General features: G+C 44.1%; 1 long non-coding RNA gene across 1 annotated transcript in view; it reads left to right on the top strand.

The window, feature by feature from the left end:
* LOC141572771 (uncharacterized) overlaps nucleotides 1-18,879 on the top strand; it is a 146,242-nt gene that overhangs the window by 38,747 nt on the left and 88,616 nt on the right. The window contains exon 2 of the long non-coding RNA XR_012498270.1: nucleotides 13,753-13,956. This is a non-coding gene — a long non-coding RNA (uncharacterized LOC141572771). The remainder of the gene's footprint in view (nucleotides 1-13,752; nucleotides 13,957-18,879) is intronic.

Raw genomic sequence — 18,879 nt, 5'->3', positions numbered from 1 at the left:
CAACAAAGTTTCAAAGTTCGAGTTTAGTATTTCTTGCCCTGTAGAGAAAGAACTGGTTTTAGAGTAATTTTAGAAAATGGTAAAGAAAATGGTTGGTTTGCCGTGGACTGAGATCGGCAGTGGGCGCTTCTTTATAGCTCGAAGCTCCATTGTACGTCGTCATCCCCGTGGAGAATTTCAAGTTTACAGCACGTAAGGGCTGTCATTTCTTCACTTGTAAAAGGTTGTTAATTATTCCCATGTAAAGAAAAGCATGGCAATTGGAAGAAAAATTGTTTTTCATTCTGGAAAAACCTGAGTTTACTTGATAGACCAGATAAAATCCATATGATACCTTCACAGATACCATATAAATATGGCATATACCTAGACTGTATGATAGTAAAAAAATGACGGCACTAGATAGCAATTGCAGTTTAACTAATTTGAATATTTGGTTTTGTAGAGAAAGTGTGAAATTGAATTTATCAATACAAAGAGCTTTTGTTTTAAAATTGTTAGCTCCAATTTTTCTCCACAAGTACCTTTTTTTTTTACTGAGGAAAATATATTAGGTGAATTTGTAATTAAGAATGTGCATACTCAAAGACACTTTATTTTTGAGTATGCGTTTCATTGCTAATATACAATGAAAAGTAATCGTCCGTATTTGTGTTTCTAGTTGTTGTATTGACATTCTTCAATTATTCTTTTCCAATTGCACCATCAAATAAAAGAAAGCTTTGTATATACATTTTTTATTGTGACCCTTTCAAACTTACTAGTTATTTTTTTGTATTAATTCATCTGTTAGATTAAAACCACCTCAAATGTAACCAGCGAAACCATACGTCCCTTACTATTTAGACAGTGGCGTTTACCTGCCACATCTTTCAGTTACCATTTGTTAAGTCTAATGTTGTCCTTAGTAACTGTTCAGTGGTGTAACCATTTTCTAGCACGTACTTTATGGGCATATCATGGCATAAAACTCAGAGGACTGAAAGGAATTTATGGTGAAATAGCATGACATTAACTTGATAAGGCTTTCCATTCATCTTCAATATTTTTTCCCCCCATTTTAAACACTGGTGACTCTGTTTCAACAGGGTGGAATAAGAGAAGTATTTTTTCAATCTTGTTAAATCATGTCCTGATATTGTGGGTTCCTCTGAGCAACTGTACACATCTGTTTAATCAGACTCTGTTTTTAATGCTCTCAGGAAGTTTAGGGAAAATGCTTTCCTTGTATTATTGACTACTGTGTACATAATTCAAGTTGACTATTATGTAGGGCTTTGAATTATTTACTCTCTTTTCCTTTAAAGTAGACTGCTGAGATTAGAGAGAAATATTTAAGAATTTTCTTCATCTGGTTTCAGAAAAAGCTTGAATATTTTAATTCCAATGCTTTTAAAATTCGATCATAAAATAGTAAAGGAATAATTCTATTTTCAAAGTAACTACTTGTATATTTGGGAAACTTAATATATGTAAGTTTATATAAAGAGGAGGAAATCCTTCAAATAATGCACAGTATTTCCTTAATTTTAATCAGAAGAAAGAACTAGAGTTCAGAATGAATCAAGGTTTAATTCAGAGAGAGGAAATGGAAAATTATCAGTGGTGAGGTAATTTGTAGATACTCCCCAAATGCTACGTAATAAAAATGAAACTTACGAATGTATTAATATTAGTTTTGTGAAATATTTTAACTTATAGCCTTCTTTGTTCACGTCTCCTCCCTAACTTTTCAAAAACCTAAAAACCAAATGATTAACAACTATAAAACTACTGTAATCTGAGAAGGAACTGAGATAACTGTGGAACACTAATTTTAGTACATTTGAACAAATTTGGAAAGGCAAAGAGAATGGAAAAAAATCAGCCAAAATCATATTCTTGGAAAAAATAGAAAAGCGCAATTTTCCTAAATCACTTATTTTTCCACCACCCAGAAATAACCATCATCGTTTTGGCGTAGTCATGTGCCACTTAAAGACGGGGACACATTCTGGGAAATGCGTCCTTAGGCAATTCTGTCTTTGTGGGAACATCACAGAGTCAGCTATACACACACTGAGATGTACAAGTACAGCCGACTGTACTCCTCGGCTTGTGTGGGGATAGGCTGTATGCTCCTGGCTACAAGCCTGTACAGCCTGTTACTGTACAAAGCAACACGAGGTTAAATCAGGCACAAGAGAAATGATGCAATCGAGAGACGGTAAACAGGGGATGCGTGAGGCTGCTGCCCGCAAAGCAGGGCGCCCAGCTTTACAGCAGACCTTTATGTTTGTCAGTAAGAGCACACTAACATAATCATAAAAGTGTAGTATAGTAAATACGTCACCAGAAACATTGCGTTTATCGTCATAGTCAAGTATTCTGCGTGTACATAATTGTTTGTGCTGCACTTTTCTGGGATTGGCAGCACAGTAAGTGTCTTTACACCAGCATCACCACAAACACGTAATGCACTGAGCTACGACATAATGACAGCTATGACGTTAGGATATGTGCGACGTTGCTAGGTGATAGAAAATTTCAACTCCATTATAATCTTATGGGGGCACGTTTGTATATGTGGTTAGTTGTTGACCAAAACGTCATGTGGCACATGACTATATTTGTGTAAGGCTGTCTGTGATGTTTGCAGAATGAGGAAATCGCCTAACACTTATTTCTCAGACTGTATCCGTTGCTAAGCGATGCATGGCTATATGCATATTGACAGAGTGCAGACAGTCTAATAATAGCATCATAATGTACATATATTTGTTTTTGAGCAAATAAAATACTTTTTCCAGTGTCATCAAATATAGTTTAATATTCTAATTTTTCGTAATATTATAACAGTATAATTAATCATCTAATGCAGATATTAGAGTTGTTTTGGAATTGTAAACAATGCAGAGATGAATATTTTATAGATTATATAAATTATTGCCCACTTTTCTGATCATTTATGTTGGATTAATTTGTAGGAAATTAATTACTAGGTTAAAAGATATCAATACATTTAAGTAAAAAAAGTGTGTCTTGACAAGCTGTTTGATGACAATGTTTAAATGGTATCCTTTCCCACAACCCACCGTAGTGTGAGGTGCCCATTTCCTTAAACACCTTGTTCGTTTGGTACCTGAAAAATACTATCTCATATAATGCATTGTTACTAGTAGTAGATATTTTTATTGACTAGTTTTTTTTATGAATTACATATTAACAACCATTCCTTTTTTTCTATTAGTGTATTCATCAATTTGTATTGATTTATAACTGCTTATTTATGAAAAATAGTAAGGCTTGTATCATTAATATTTTCGGTTTGTCTTTTTATTTGTTGTCATTTTTGAGGTACTGATGTCTCAAATTTTAATGTTGTTAAATCTATAAAATGCCCCTTTAATGGTCGTTGACCTTATTATTTTGTCTCAAAGGTCACTTTCCATTCTTACTAATATACTCGTACATGGTCGCCTACGTTTTCTTTCAGTTCTTTGATTTCTTGATTAAGATTTTTATTCTGCTGGAAATTATAAATGGACCAAAGCATATAACTCTATATCCTTTAGATTCTGAATAAGCCACACCTTTTAATTATATCTCATGATGGCTAATTTGGTAAAGGCTAACTTCCTAGGGTTTATACTCCCAGAATTTCCAGAAATAGTAACATATGAATGGAAAGGCAGTCTTACCCTCCATAAGAAGAATATTAGCTGAGTTATAGAAAGAAACTTAATAAAGGGACATTAGTTTTACTGCGCTCCACTATTCATGCTGAGTGCATCATGGAGTCCCTACATGCATGGTGTTTGCATAGACAGGAGGTGGGCTGCGCTCTGATGCTCTCCAAGTCATCACCACCCTGCAACGTCATGGTCATTTCAGTTCTGTGACTGACCTTCATTGATGTGCTCTGTAATTACAGTGTATTTTTCAGAAAGAATATTGCTCAAGCTTTTTATGGCAACTATTCCCTTCCATGCTTTTGCAGTGCCACCACCCTGAGTCCTTTTCACCTTTCTGTCTCGGTAGGGTGGGTTTTGCAACTGTCTAAAGACAATTCAGAATCTGGTTGTGCCTTTGAGAGCAGTGTCAGCCATCGTCCAGTGGGAAACCAGAAACGACATTACCTGTTTGAAGGGAGAATTTCTTATGGATGATTAATGAGGCATAAGGTTGTTAGCTGAGTCACTGAAAGGGTAAAAAGAGAACTGTAAGGAAGCAGCCACCACCCGTAGGGAAGAGATCCGGTCATTAAAACTTAGAAACCCAGCGGAGGGTCCCAGGGGCTGGGAAGCAGACCTTGGCAGACGGGCCAGCTGCTACTGAGGAGCATTGCATGATGGACTTGGCCCTGCTGGTTTTCAAAGCACGGACGCCCTGATTCAGTATTTTCTATGGGAAGGAACTGCCCATGTTGGGGTGCAGAGGAATTTCTGGGATGATGCAGAAGCCAGAGTAAGCCAGGATGCCGGAAGGAAGCCATCAGGATGGTGCCATCCCTCCTCCTCCCCAGGGACCCAGGTTGCTCTGGTGCCCCTACTGGCACTGCCCACCAGGGGCCCATCCAGCTGGCACAGCAGGAATGTGGCGGCAGCCTCAGGCGCCATGTCAGAGCTCAGAGACGGGAAGGTGGGCTTGGAATGGAAAGGCAACAGTGCAGTCGCTGGCACAGGATCCCGCCACTCATCACCCCTTTGTCATTCACACGGGACTGCTCGCTGCCCCTTTGTCATTCACACGGGACCACCACTCATTACCCCTTTGTCATTCACACAGGACCCCCGCCCCTCACTGCCCCTAATTCACTTTTTCCAACTTCTAGAGTCCTAACACTGACTGCTCTCATTTCCATCCATACCCACAGAACACTCCCATCCCCTGCTTTCCTTGTTACTTCTAGTTAGTTCTTCGTGCTTTTTTCTGTTAAAATGTTTCCTAAAGACCTGTTTTACTCTAGTGGAAAGCCAGTCTTAACCCCCAGTGTGGGAGTGAAATAGGGCTGGCTTAGGGTTGACTGCTTTCTGAAGAGTTCGCTGGCTGTCACACAGGTGTGGGCTGAGTAATGCCGCTGTGCAGCGAGCAAACAGTGATGGAGCCCCCCTGGTATTACCTGCACAAAGCTGCGCTTCTGTGAGAGTAACACGGGGGTGGTGCAAGGCGTGCCTGCCATTCGCTCACTGTGCTGGAGTATCCACCTGTGCTGTCCACAGCGAGAAGGACAGCGGGTGCAGAGCACATGGTTTTCCTGGGGGCTGTGGTGTGCAGGAGCAGAAGGCCTGGCCTGGAACGATTTCAAGGCCTGTGCAAAGAAAATAACTACGGCTATTAGCAGCTGAACTCATAAACTGTAATACAATGATAAAACGTAACAAAGCCATAACAAGTTTCATATCAGTTTTCCCCTAAACTTTTCTAATCCTTTTCACATACATCATTCCAGGAAAATACCCAGATGTAGGAATTACAGAAAATTTCCAAGTCTGCTGGTGAAAACTCAGAAGACTTGGCTCCTGGAGAGTCTTCCTGTGTTAGCAGAAGCTGTGTGGATGGGCTGTTCTGTAGCTACAGGCAGGACCGATTGGCTTCGGTGCCGTGTTTAAGTGACTCTGAGGGCAAGTTCTTACCGGGTTTACTGACTATGAACTGCTATCTGTGCTCAGCCAGAGCACATGCTTTGTGTGAAATGCAGCGTTAGGTTTATGGCTGTTACCAGCCGCAACATGGGAGCTGATGGGCTTGCTTAGTGTGGAGGTACCACTGGGCACGTTTTCAATGCAGAATATTTCAATTTTATGGAAAAAATGGAATTTTTGCAGATTACATCATATGAAATTATATTGTCGCTCAGAAAATAAGTAACACTGTACCATTTAATATTTTTAAATTATTTCAAATATTAGAATTCAGCGGTTTATTAATTGGCATATAATTAGCACCTAAGATTCTGTACCTAAATCAGGTCTGCACGCTTAGTTGCTTAGTGTTTTGATACACAGTTAAATGCAAGGAAATAAAAAGAAAGCTGTCCTTTACATGAAAACTCCACAGAGAGCAAAAGTTACAGAAGTATTATTTATTTTAGCCTTGTACTGCTGTTATATAGCTCTTAGAAATTTAAACTCCTATGTAGGTAAAGCTTTTTTTTTTTCCTTGCTTTGAGGAGGAGTCTGAGAAAGGGAGTTAAAATATGCATCTCTTTTCATATTATAATCATTACCATTAATGGGAGTAAAGGCCCAAGGAAAGCATAGCACAGAAGTGGACCAAGTTACGATGGATGTAAGTTTGGGACCCTGTACACATTAATGTAATTGCTGGGATATCAGTCGGAGTATTGACTGGAAAACACTAAGTATCTGAAAGAGAAGGAATTTAATGTACATAATTGGATACACAGGTGATGAAAGAATTAAGCCATCAGGTTGGTGAGTGTTGTGCGGGAGACCCTGCTCACTGCGCCATTTGTCGTGCAGGGCAGCCTGCGGGGTCTCTGGTCCCGCTCCCCACATAAGAACGCAGGATATGGTGAGGCCAAAAAGGAACACCCACAGAGCCATAGGTAGGGGAGTCATACCACTATAGTCTCACTGGAGGCGGGATCCACACGACCCACAACCTGCCGTCCGCTTCTCTGCCTGCCACCCAACCAACTCACCAACCAGCGCAGTCGCGGCAGTTATATCAGTGGCCAGTTGGCTCACTGGTTACAGCTGATGGCCAACTAGCCACAGCTGATGGCCATCTACTACCCGAGCCAGCACCTTGCCACGTGAGGCCAAGAGCCTGGAAACTGCTCTCTGGGACTCTGTCCCCACAGTGAGGCAAGTTGGAATTTAACAACTGCAGGAAGCCACCGTCCCTGGCTGGAGGGATAAAAAGTAGAGAAAGTTCACCAAAATGTGGAGCATAGGACCACCTGTGATACGATGCAGTCACGATGAAACCATTGGCTGGGGTTGGGAGTTGGACGGAAAGTGAAAATGGGAGTGCCGCCTGGGCCCGTTCCCCACCTTCTAATGGCTCATCAGTATGTCCCTGAGACAGATGGGCCAGAGGCCAAGAGACGTGGGAGCCTGACCGGCAGGGGACAGAACGCGGTCCTCCCACCACAGCAGCCACTCCCCCCAGGGGACAAAGAGCAGTAAGGAAAGCCCCAAGGAAAGGACCTTGGTGCCAACAGATCCAGGAAAGGCCAGGGTGGTAACTTATGTGCCAGAGGCAGATGTTCCATGTGTCCTTCGTATGTCAACTCTTCATTGGGACTTGAACATTCAGAACAGGGTAATAAACTGTCTAGGAACACTAATTGTCCCCTCTAGGTTACTTACAATTTTAAAGGGGGTAAATAATAGATTTTACAAAATATGCAGAGAAAAAATAAATTTCATCTTCTTTAAAATTTTATAACACTATCTAAACTTTTTAATGGCAATGTTATTTGTTTCTCTTGGTGGAAGAGAGACCAATTCCCCTAGAATGGAAGGGCAGGGAAGGTGAAAGGCGGAGGGTGCACAAGTGTTTTGGCCACTGTGGTGAAGTGAGAGGCAGTCTAGGGGCCGCAGCTGCCCTGCTGGGCTGGTCTCACCACTAGAGACAAGGGCAGGTGACCAGCCAGTTGGCCTCGCGTTTGACAGGGAAGTGGCTGCAGAGGAGAAATCACGCTGCAGCTTCACCAACAAGAGAAGTGCGCCTGTCGAGAGACCCAGCTGCCCTTCAGATTCCTCCCGAGGCTCCGGGCTCGCGGGATGGGGAGCAGTGCCACCGACAGCCTCCAGCTGCAGCTTCATACCTGAAGAACGGGGTGGTCGGGGAAGGGCGCAGAGCCCCCCGTCCTGTGTGTGGTCAACATCTGGGCCAGATAAACCCCTCTATTCTAGGATGAGTCAACAGGGAAAAGATACCTCAACAAACTGAGGTCTATGGAAACAGTCTTAACATTAAAAGTAATATAGATATGGAAAAAATATACACTTGCAAAGGATTTGCTACAGGGAAATTGAAATACATTTTTAGAACTTTCTGCATTGAGCTAGTAAAGAAATTCAAGGAATCAGACTTTATGAACAGAGCAGGAACTATTCATTTAATATAAAACATGGAAATAAGAAAGGAAGATGGGAAGATAAACATAATGTCATTTTTAGCAGAATAATGTAAACTTTAATAGCAGAGTTGAGATCTGCATAAAACTAAAGAATGGGATAAATAATATAGTGCATACAATTAAATCAATGAGTAGTAAACAAATGTGATAGATCCCCTGGAAGGAAATGGAATATGCCAGAAAGACAATACAGTGAGTTGTCTATGATCAAAGGCCCTGCGGTTCTTGGACTCTGTGCAGAGGCCAGACACACCGCTGTCTGGGGCGGGCTGCGGGACAGTGTGATGGGCTGGCCCAGCTTCAGGCCCCAGGCTGCCTCGATGATTTAGGATGGAATCAATGGCATACAGCAGGCCTTAGATTCGGGACTGGCATTCCTAACTGAAGATTTGCTTCTACGATCTTGGGAATAGTAGAAAGTGTGACTGAAAGTTGAGTTCACAGTTGCAAGTCTAATTTCCCTTAGACTTTTTACAACAGCTACATTTCACTTTATTCTCCATTCATATGCAATATTATGACTGATATAAACCAGCCATACTACTGCATGGATGCTTTTAAAGTGTATTCTACAGGTGTGAGAACCAGGACAGTCTCTCAGGAGACAGAAGAGAAAGTGCCAGAATACTGGCAATGGCACTTACTGGAAATGTCTTCTGTTCCAGAATAGCAGTTGATAATGCTAAGTTATGTCAGCCAGCTGTGTGGTGTTTCTCCTGAATTTTCTTTTTTTTAACTTCTGATTCTGATAAGTATAGTAATTATGTAAATATAGTCTAATTACCCCAACTTTCAGTGTCACACTGTCATCACTGAGCCATGTGTGACAACATTTACAATTTCATTTTTATAGTTATAATAATATAGTTAACATTTATGAACCTACTACCAAACTGGTGATCTACAAGACTGACAGTAACTTACATTTATTGAGGTGTTTCTCCCCTTAAGTAAACTCAAGGTTACTAGAACTTTTGATCATGAATTCCAGCTAAATTTTATCAAATTGCCTGCATCAAATTTCTACTTGTTTTTTCTTTCTATTGAGATAATCAATGATGGCATTTGTATAATAAATGCTCTATGTTATTGCATCTTTTTATTTATATGATAAGTGTTTATTTACTGCATGTTAACCCATCCTAATATTAACCCGTCCTTGCATTCCTGGAGTAAACCCTACCTGGTCATGTGGGATCTGATACATACAGATGACAAAGTCCTGAATCAAATATGTTACCTAAAGCACGTACCTGGCCTTAGGCGAGGCCAGCTGTGGAATCTGCCTTTTATGTAAAGTGCTGTTCAAATATACCTGCATCTGAGAGAGGACCTATAAAGAGGGTGAGCAGGAAATCTCAGGTGGAAATATAGTCCCAGATGTGATATTTTCAAGTGGTGAAAGGCCGAATTATCTAATTATTTCTGTGGTTTGATCATTTTCCAACATAGAGAGGAACTGAGAGTTATTCAGCCGTAAATTAGGTGCTGTTTAGGTATACTGGGTGGAGAAACACCTCTTTCATTGAGTCTTAACCTCTCGGACTATTTCCACTTGTATCTTCCATCGTACTTATGAAAACAACCTCATTTTTGTCTTTGCCTGTCCCCAGACTTCCTCACCTGGGGGGAAACACTACTGATGAGGATGACATTTTCCGTTTGGAAGACTCTTGCACTGTGCAGCCTCTTTTGCCCAGGTCCCCCTCCCAACTTCTGTTATGGAGAAGGTTCCTCTAGAATATTACAAAATCTGTGCTGCAGAGCACCCGTCCGTACTTACAGTTCTTATGTGTTAACGTATCTGTTACGTATCTCTTGTGTATGCAAAGGGCACACAGAGGCCAGCGGAGCCACACCTGGTCACACCATCTGGCTTAGAAGCAGAGTCGACACCGCTTTTACCCAATGCTGTGCACGTGCGCCTCCCCTGACGTGTCTGTTTGTTGGTGGTGCTGCTGATGCCCGTTCTGTTCCCTCTGCCTTTGTAGCCCACACGGTGGGTGCTGTTTGGGGCCTGATCACCCATGGAAACCGGTCCCCACGGTCTCTCGATGCGTTTTTCTGAAATGCTGTGACTTGTAGCCACGGTGCTGGCCGAGCACGTCTGCCTTCCACAGGCATCACCTTAAGTGGAATCCATGTTTCCTACTGAGTATCTTTTATTTGTGTTTACTTATGTCAGCCAAATCCTGACCTTTTGCACTTGCACTTGAAATGAAGATTTCTTTACCATAAAGTAACCATAATTTATAGGAAATTGGTCAGAAAATGCAAAGAAAAAATTAATTGGAAGACATTTTAATGAATCATTCAATTATTTTTCCTCTTTCAACTTTCCGGTTAAAACACATAATGTTTTTAATCTAAAAGTGTTATGTTATTTCACAGTAATTGGGTCTTCCCAGAGAGTATTTCTTAATTAAGTGCTACATTTAAAAATTATTTTATTAAGAAGTGGCAATAGTAATAGAAGAGCTGAATTTCCATGTCCCCAAAAGCACAATTAAATAGATCCTCAGGTGTGTGTATGTTTATCTCAATCTCATAAACACTATTTAAGAATATTAAGGAAAAATTATATGAACAAGAAAAACATAGCATTGACTGTAAGTTGAGCTTCTAGGTTCTGGAAGGCGCTGTTTGTGCCCATTTTGGAGGATGTATGTTCTGAGTGAAAGCCGGGCATTTTCAGAGGATTTGCTCGGAAACTGACATATGCAAATAAAATATATGTCAAGGTATAGAAAAATTCAACAGCAAGATCAATAAGCTTGATTATATATGTATATGTGCCTTACAAATGTATCTTTATATCCAACAAATACAGAATTCAGGCACACAGAATATTTACAAACACTGCAACATGCTAGCCCCACCTCAAGTGCGCCAGTAATTCTCAAAAGATTAATCATGCAGGCTAGTTCCCTCACCAGGATGCAGTAAGACGAAAAATTAGTAACAAATGGCTACCTATAAAAACATTCTGTGACTAGAAACAGTTTTTAAAAGACAGTGGGTAACTGTCTAATTAAAGACCTCAGTAGGAAAATTCTAAATTTTTAGGACTGAATTACAAGGAAAACATTGTATGTGAAATGTAGGAAGACAGCTAATTCAGCACTTGGCCAATTATAGGGCTGACACTGAGTACTGGCGTCCGTCACGCAAACCCAGGAAAACCTCACGGCCTCTGCCACAGGGCGCTGGTCCTCTGCACAGTGTCTTGGGTCCTGCTCGTGCTCGGCCAGTCCATAGGCTCAGCGGGCTCGAGCGGCCCTGCTGCAGGGCGGCTTGTCCTCTGGAGACGGCTCAGCGCAGGGCTGGAAATGCCGCTGGCGGGCTGTGCAGGGCGCCCCTTCTCGTGGCGCTGGTGGCAGCCCTGCCCCGCACGTGCCCCGGGGTCGGCGCCCGAGCCCGCATCAGGCCACACCAGCTCCATCGGGCAGCCAGACAGGCAGGCAGTTGCCGGGCCACCAGGCCACTGGACGTCTCGGCAGCTGTCCCTGCAGTTCCGCGGGGCGTCACGCTCTGCCAGCTGCTGTCTGAGCGTCTCACGTGCCGCGGGGCGTCAGGCAGCAGGTAACAGGGGGGCACGAGGAAGAGCCCCTGCAGACGCAGCTGGAGGACGCGTGTTTGCGAAGGAGGAACGCGGGGTGCACACCGCAGACCGCACCTGCCCGCGCCGCTGCGTGTAGCGTGACCCGAGCAGGTCAGCGCGCGTGGGCGGGTAAGGCCGGGCGCGGAGGCCGCCTTGGTGTTTGTGCCCCGCGTTCACCGTCTCGTAAGCGGGTGGCCTTGGTGGTGTGATACAGGCCTCAACTGCTGCCTGTATTGCTCTGGCCGCGGCGCTGAACAAAGTAGAGGTTTAATGCTCACCCCCCACCGAGGTGAGTAGAGCAATACCATGAAGATAAACAACAACAACAACAAAACTTTCCTTTGCTACACGCCCTTCCAAATATGGGGGACATTTCCTGATATCGGCCTCCTGGTGGTTTTGTAATCAGTATCCTGTCAGGAGAAGGTGTCATCATAAGACACGTGAGTTCTCTTCAGGGATGGAAGGTGTCATTTTGCACGCGAATGAGAAATGCTAACGGGGCAGGGACGCTGGCTGTGTCCGCAGCTTTCTGGACAAGCTAACGGCTCAGAAACACGCGTCCTTGACCCAGTCGGCGGGTGCCAGGCACAGGCCGTGTGGGCAGTCACGGGGTCCAGTGAGCGGGGGTGTTGCCAGACCCCTAAACCGGGCACAGCCCAAGGGTAGGACCATGAGTAGCAGGACGGCCTGAGTGTTGCCAGGCTTCTCCTGGAAGGACTGTCCTTGCATCGCACTCAAGAGAGACAGAGCTTAGTGGGGCAGAGCCTGACTGTGGCTGTGAGGTGAGAGCAAGGGACACTGTCCCCATTCCTGGGAGCAGAATCAAGCCCCCGCCCCCGCCCCGGCAGACCCCTGACGGGAGACAGGCTTCAGTGCCTCCCACCCAGCGCTGTGATTACTGGAGGTGGCGCCCTGAGGGCTGAAATCGGAGATGTTTTCATGCCAAATGGAGTAATGGGCCAGTACGGCACACACTTGTACTTCGTGTTGTTTCAAAAGGAGGTTTTCTGCATGAGCAGCTTCCCGGACATTTGGAAGCATCCTCGCTGCAGCTCCACTTGCTCCTTACTAGTCACTCCGGGCAGCTCACATCCATGCTCTGTCATCCTTACCTTCCGACACTGCGGAAATGAACAGGTCTGCGCCCGTCCCAGTGTCCCAGTGTGGTGCAGTCCAGGCTGGGTGGTGGCAGGATGGGGCAGCCAGACACTGGCAGTACAGCGAGCTCTGGGCCACTGGGCAAGGGGCAGTGGTGAGCCCCGAGCACCTCGGTCGGACGACAGGCAGAGGAGCCGCGCCACTGGCCGGGCAGGGAGCAGTAGTGTGCAATCCAGGGGGTGTGTTAGTGGCAGCAGAGGGTTGTGACCACAGAGGGGTCCAGCACAGGGAGACTACAGAACGAGGCAGACTGTCTGAAACCCTGAACCCAGGCCAGGCCGTTCTCTAAGGCCAAGCAGGGTTAAGTCCCCAGTGATTTAACAGTGAGAATGCAACCTGAGAGTCACCAGTGTACCTTAGGACTAACCAACCCAACCTTCCAGTTTAGGGTTGGAAGGTACCAAAGCTAGGGGTAGTGGTGCAGGAGTTGCCTCAGCAAAGCGCTGTAGTTGAGAAGCCCTCAACTCCAAGCAGGAGCTGTATGAACACGCATTTCCTTATTGTACTGGGGACAGAGCTGTCTCCAGGTGTCACTTCTTCCCTCCCCTCTCCCTGCTTCCTATCCCCTTCCCTTCCCTTCCCTTCCCTTCCCTTCCCTTCCCTTCCCTTCCCTTCCCTTCTATCTATCTATCTATCTATCTATCTATCTATCTATCTATCTATCTATCTATCTATCTATCAATCATCCATCCATCGTCTCCATCATCTCATCTGTAAAGTTTTAACCATGTTTCACTGCTCCTGGAGTTCTGTACATTTTTTTGTTTTTTTGATTTTCAGCCCATTTTCAGTTTCTGAGAATCTTCTCTCTTCTTCTTAGCTTATATCTGAGCAGGTGTGTCTGTTTTGCCCTGTCACCCCTGCTTTCTAATCTGAGTCTCCTAATCTGTCATAGGCGGTGTGCAGACCCCCCAGCTCTGCTGACCTGTCTTCAGGAGACCCCTAGGAGTGGCTTGATGGCTCTTCACACATCCTGACACCTCCTATCTGGAAGGTGTGGCGATGACATTGTTATGCTCACAACTCTGCAGGAAAATTCCCTGAGATGCGAAAAGAAATCGCAGAAGGACTGTGCCCCAAACTTCCTGTGTGTTTACAGGTGAGTGTCTCGTGCTTCTAGTCATGTTTACACTTGACTTTCCAAAGATGTTCCTTTGGTTCAATAACAAATCGATGCCTTGATGTCATTGGAATTGGTGCAGGGGAAAGAGGCAGTTACTCCAACCTGGACATTTTTCCCAGAAATTTTCCTCAATGTGTTTATCATCTAGGCTGATACTGACTTTGTTATGTTGCTTATTTACCTACAGAAGTTTTGCGTGACTGATACTGAGTGTGTGATGCATGTTATTCTGAGGTTTGGGTAGCACAAAGTTCCCCAAAGACATGCTTTATGTTCCAGCCGAAAAGGAACAGACAGAAGAAGCCCAGCACTGGTGATAACAGTAGAAATATTAGCACAGAGTTGTGAGAAGTCAAGTGGTAAGCTGCATCGTGAGCAGCGCTCCATCTTTCCCATCGTTTCACTCGTTTCCTGTTCTTCCCAGCTTTCCCTCCTGTTGTCCATTTTGCTCTCAGTCATTTTCTCCGCTGTTATATTTTCATCTTTTTTATTTCCAATTTTCTCTTCTGTTATTTCTTTCAAATAATGCATTTCCTTTAAATGTACTTTGCCATTATTTATTCTTATCCCATTCTACCTCTTTTATATTATGTTTAGTGGCTTTTTATTATGTCTTTTCAAAAGTTGCATCGAGCATCAAATAAAACAAAACTCGGCAGCCATTCAGAGCTGAGCAGTGTCCTATGACCACTGCAAGCCTCGGGAGCTCTTTTGTGTCAATAGGCCGTGCAGCCTGACCGCCAAGTCAGGTGGGTGGCGTTTTGCTGGCTGAGGGAGGCAGAGGTCTGACGAGGGAGGGTCTGTGGCTTCCTCATCTGCAGGCGAAGCCCAGACGTGCCCGTGGGAGGGAGTGTCAGACCACGGGCAGTGGGCTAGTGAAATGGTTGGAAATTCCAGGAGGTTTTGTGAACACCCGTTTTTATCTGCAGCCAGAAATTGTGTAAGAGACGTGACTTCCTTTAACAAGTAATGTTCAGTTGTAGGTACATTTCAATCCCCAGCATGTTGCTCCCGCTTGTGCTTCCGTAACCTCCCGTGCGCTGCCGGTCAAACCTAAGATTTCTTTGGTGGATCAGAAAAGACCTTCAGTTGAAGGTCACGTTGAAGCCACTGAGTAAATTTGGATTGGAGAAAAGCTGGTGGGAGAGTGTGTCGCGTGACCAATGTGTGGCTCAGACAATGGCCTTCATGTCCTTGATAGAAAGGGGTGGCTCCTCTCTGTCCAAGTGACCATTCAAACAGTGTCAGGTGTGCTGCCTGTATGATGCATGGTCCACAAGCCCTCTCACCCACCTCGCCTCACCCTGGGTGCCACTGGCTTCCTGTCTTCCTGGCGCATGGCACTTTGTGCAAAGAATGCACAGGCTGCAGATGAGAGTGCTGGTTATAAGACTACCCCCCCAGAGTGACACTAAAAATGGGCATCAGGTGGTCCGGGACCCTCACAGGCTGGGGCCCTGAGTGGCAGTGTGACCCCGAGCCAGCTTTCCCTCCACAGGGGAGGGGCTGCCTCGTCTTTAAAGTCAGGTCCAGGTGCAACAGGTGGAATGGCCAAATTAGAGACAGTGGTTGCTACCTCATTTTTTAAATTTCTGAAATCCCTTTTAAAAGTTTATTAGTACAGGGCCACTTCCTGAATGGTGGCATTAGGGACCCTGTGGATCCATGCCCAGGGGAACAACCATAATTGGTAAAAATTATAAAAAAACGAAATTAAAATCTCTGGAAATTGTCCTAAGCACATACAGCAAATAAACATCTATTTGAAGAAGTGAAAGAAAAGCCTACCAATTCTTGACAAGGAGAGTGTCTGTGACTCCTGAGTCAGGAGACACTCCTTCCTTGCCCACCCCTTCCGAGTGACTGTGGCCGAATGGAGGGGGCTCCAGGTTCCTCAGGGGCAGGGTCTCACCTGGAGGGCAGGCTTCCAGCGTTTCACAGTCCTCCAACTTCAGGGAGAAGAGAAACATTCTGAGGAAAATGTGCCAAGAGCTTGGGGCGCCTTTCCTCGTTCGCTCCCCAGGCACAGAGTGGAGGGTCTGCCCCAGGCATGGCAGGCTGGGGACGCTGAGGCTGTGATGGCCCTCAGCCAGCCTGTCACTAAGGGGCTTCCAGACTGGAGAAGTGAAGTGTGGGGGACCAGACTCAGAGGACACCATCAAGAAAGGGAGAAGACAGTCACGGAATGGGAGAAAGTACTTGCAGACCACGTTTCTGTTATCAGGAAGATACAAGAATTCTTACAACTCAATCCAATTGAAAAATGGGCAAACAGTTCGAAGAGATGTGTCTTCAAAGAAGAGATACAAATGGCCAATGAGCACATGGAAAGAGTCTCGGAGTCATTAGCCGTTAGAGAAATGCAAATCAAAACCCTGTAACACTTCACACAGATAACAGCAATTGTTTTCAAGGACATGGCGAGATCAGAATGTAAAATGGTGTGGCCACTTTGGAAAACAGGCTGGCAATTCCTCAGATGTTTAAAAATAAAATCACCATATGACCCAGCAATTCCATTGCTAGACAGGTACCCAAGATAAATGAAAACAGACGTCTTTGCAAAAATTCGTACAGAAATGTCCTTAACAGCAGCATGCTTAATCCCAAATGTGGGAATGACGCAAAGGTCCATCACCTGATGGAAGGATTAATTGTGGTGAATGATGTAACGGAACATTGTCATCAAGAAAACAAAATAACGTTTTGGTACACGCGCTGCTACATTACGCATCGTGAAAGAGCGAACATGACACACCATTCTTACGGAATGCTCAGAAGAGGCAAATCTGGAGGGGCAGAGAGGAGTCTGTCTAGGGCCGAGGGAGCTGGGTTATGGATGGGTGAGGGGTCACTGCCAGTGGACACAGGGTTTCTTTTGTGGTGATGAAAATACTCTAAAATGTATTGTGGTGATGGCTGCACAACTTTGTGAATATACCAAAAACCATTGAATTGTGTACTTTCAGAAATGGTCAGTAGTATGGTGTGTGAATTATACCATAATAAAACTTTTATGAAATGTAAATTAATGCATTCACTAATGTGTTATAAGTATATATTTTTGCATTTTGCTTTTGACTGTGCACTTAGTTTACTATATTGTAACCATACAAAACTTTTTTAGTTCAAATTATTGATACTTTTCTTTATGGGTTTGTTTGTTGTGTCTTACTTGAAAAAGGAATTTCTTAAAGTTAGATTGGATTAAAATTTTCCTGTTTTAAAGTACTTGTACAGGTTTTTGTTTGTTTGTTTAAATGTTTGTTCTATCTGGTCTGGAATTATTTCTGAAAACAATCTTTTCTCCCTGACTGGCAATTAAAACCACCTTTATCATGTACTAACTGCTAACACTTATTTGGGACTATTCCTGAAAACTAATCACGAAACTATAGAAGCTTCTAAAAAGTACATATGTAGTTTTCTGGGATCAGTATTCGTAATGTTATCTAATTCTCAAAAGGTTTCATAAAATATTATAAGAATGTTCAACCAGACGGTGAACTCTCCTGTGGTTCTAAAAATATTATGACTCCATCCAGCTCCAGGATGACAGAGAGCAGAAAGGTCAGGACAAGAAAAGATTAGACTCTGTACTTTTTATTTAAACAAGGATATTTGGATAAAAATTTATTTCTAAATCTAGCATTTAAAATACATAAAACCTATGGAGCTTTCTTTCTTTCTTTTTTTTTTTTTAGGAAGTTTAAATCTACATCTTTATATATAAATGGGAAAAATAATAAATCTAGCCTGACCAAGATCCAAACAGAGGGGCCTTGATGGGGTTATGAATTATCATCCATTTCAGAAGGAAAAAAATGAACCCTGGAATCATTTTGTGCTTGAATGAACCATTAAGTGTGTTTAGTTTGGAAAAAACAGTGAATGCATGCACTTGAGTTAGAGCTCAGATATCCAGTTATTAAAGTCGTTTCTCTTTCAAATAAATAACTGAAGACTCTGAAGCCTCTGATCATGTGCAGCCGTGAAGTTTCAGGGGAAATAAGGAGCTTATCATCTTTCAGTCCCTCATATTTAAAAATAAGGACATCCTGGGGGTAATGACAGGGAACCTGCACCCTGAGCATGTCGGGCAGTGACCACCGAGGGTGAGCAGCGGGAAGATTCTGTTTAATCTCCTCGGTTGCTTTTCAAAGGTACAGAAAGTTCCAGTGAGGGAGCATCTGCTTCTTATTAGGAGTTTTTCTGAGTCAGAATTTCATGAGAGGAGATCTCCGGGGTCGTAGGTAACGCGGCGTTGGTGTCAGGATTGATTAGCTGTGCGTCTGTCCATGAACTACGTACATTTCCTGCCATGAGAGTGGAGTCATGTTCGAGAGCAATGGAGTTTGTCAGAAGGATTATGGTCCGTGGCACAATGGCTATAAAGAAGTAAACCGCGTTTTGAGAAAGTGGTGGGTGTCCCTTTCCGCGTTGTCACCCATTCACCTCCCAGCGTTGGCAGTGGCCTCCCTTTCCCTCTCACGCCAAACCTGGTTCTCCTAACTGGTCATCAGAGAATGCTGTCATCAGCTTGCATGGTCACTTCTGTGTCTATTTAGAGGACAAGTGATGTCGTCTCCTTTTGTGAGAGTATCTTCAGCTACTTTCCGTGAGGACGTTTCCTCTTCTGGGTCTCCTCCCTCCCAGCCCCGCTCCTCCCGCTGACACAGGTTTTCACTACGGTGGCGCCCTCCGTGCTCCTCTCGTGCTCTCTTGGCTTCCGTCAGGAGAGCTCTCAGTGTTAAGGGTGAATTCCAAGCAGGATACAGTCATGAGCTATCACGAGCACCTGGGAGGCCGTGTTTCTGTCTCTTCCTGAAAGCCAAGGGGACGTTAACCCCTCGGCAGGGCCCTATGTCCCTGCGTGGTACTCGGGACACAAATGGGGAA

Source organism: Rhinolophus sinicus, linkage group LG07 (genome assembly GCF_036562045.2).
Source record: "Rhinolophus sinicus isolate RSC01 linkage group LG07, ASM3656204v1, whole genome shotgun sequence".
Taxonomy (NCBI): domain Eukaryota; kingdom Metazoa; phylum Chordata; class Mammalia; order Chiroptera; family Rhinolophidae; genus Rhinolophus; species Rhinolophus sinicus.
This window is presented reverse-complemented; position numbering and strand designations above follow the sequence as displayed.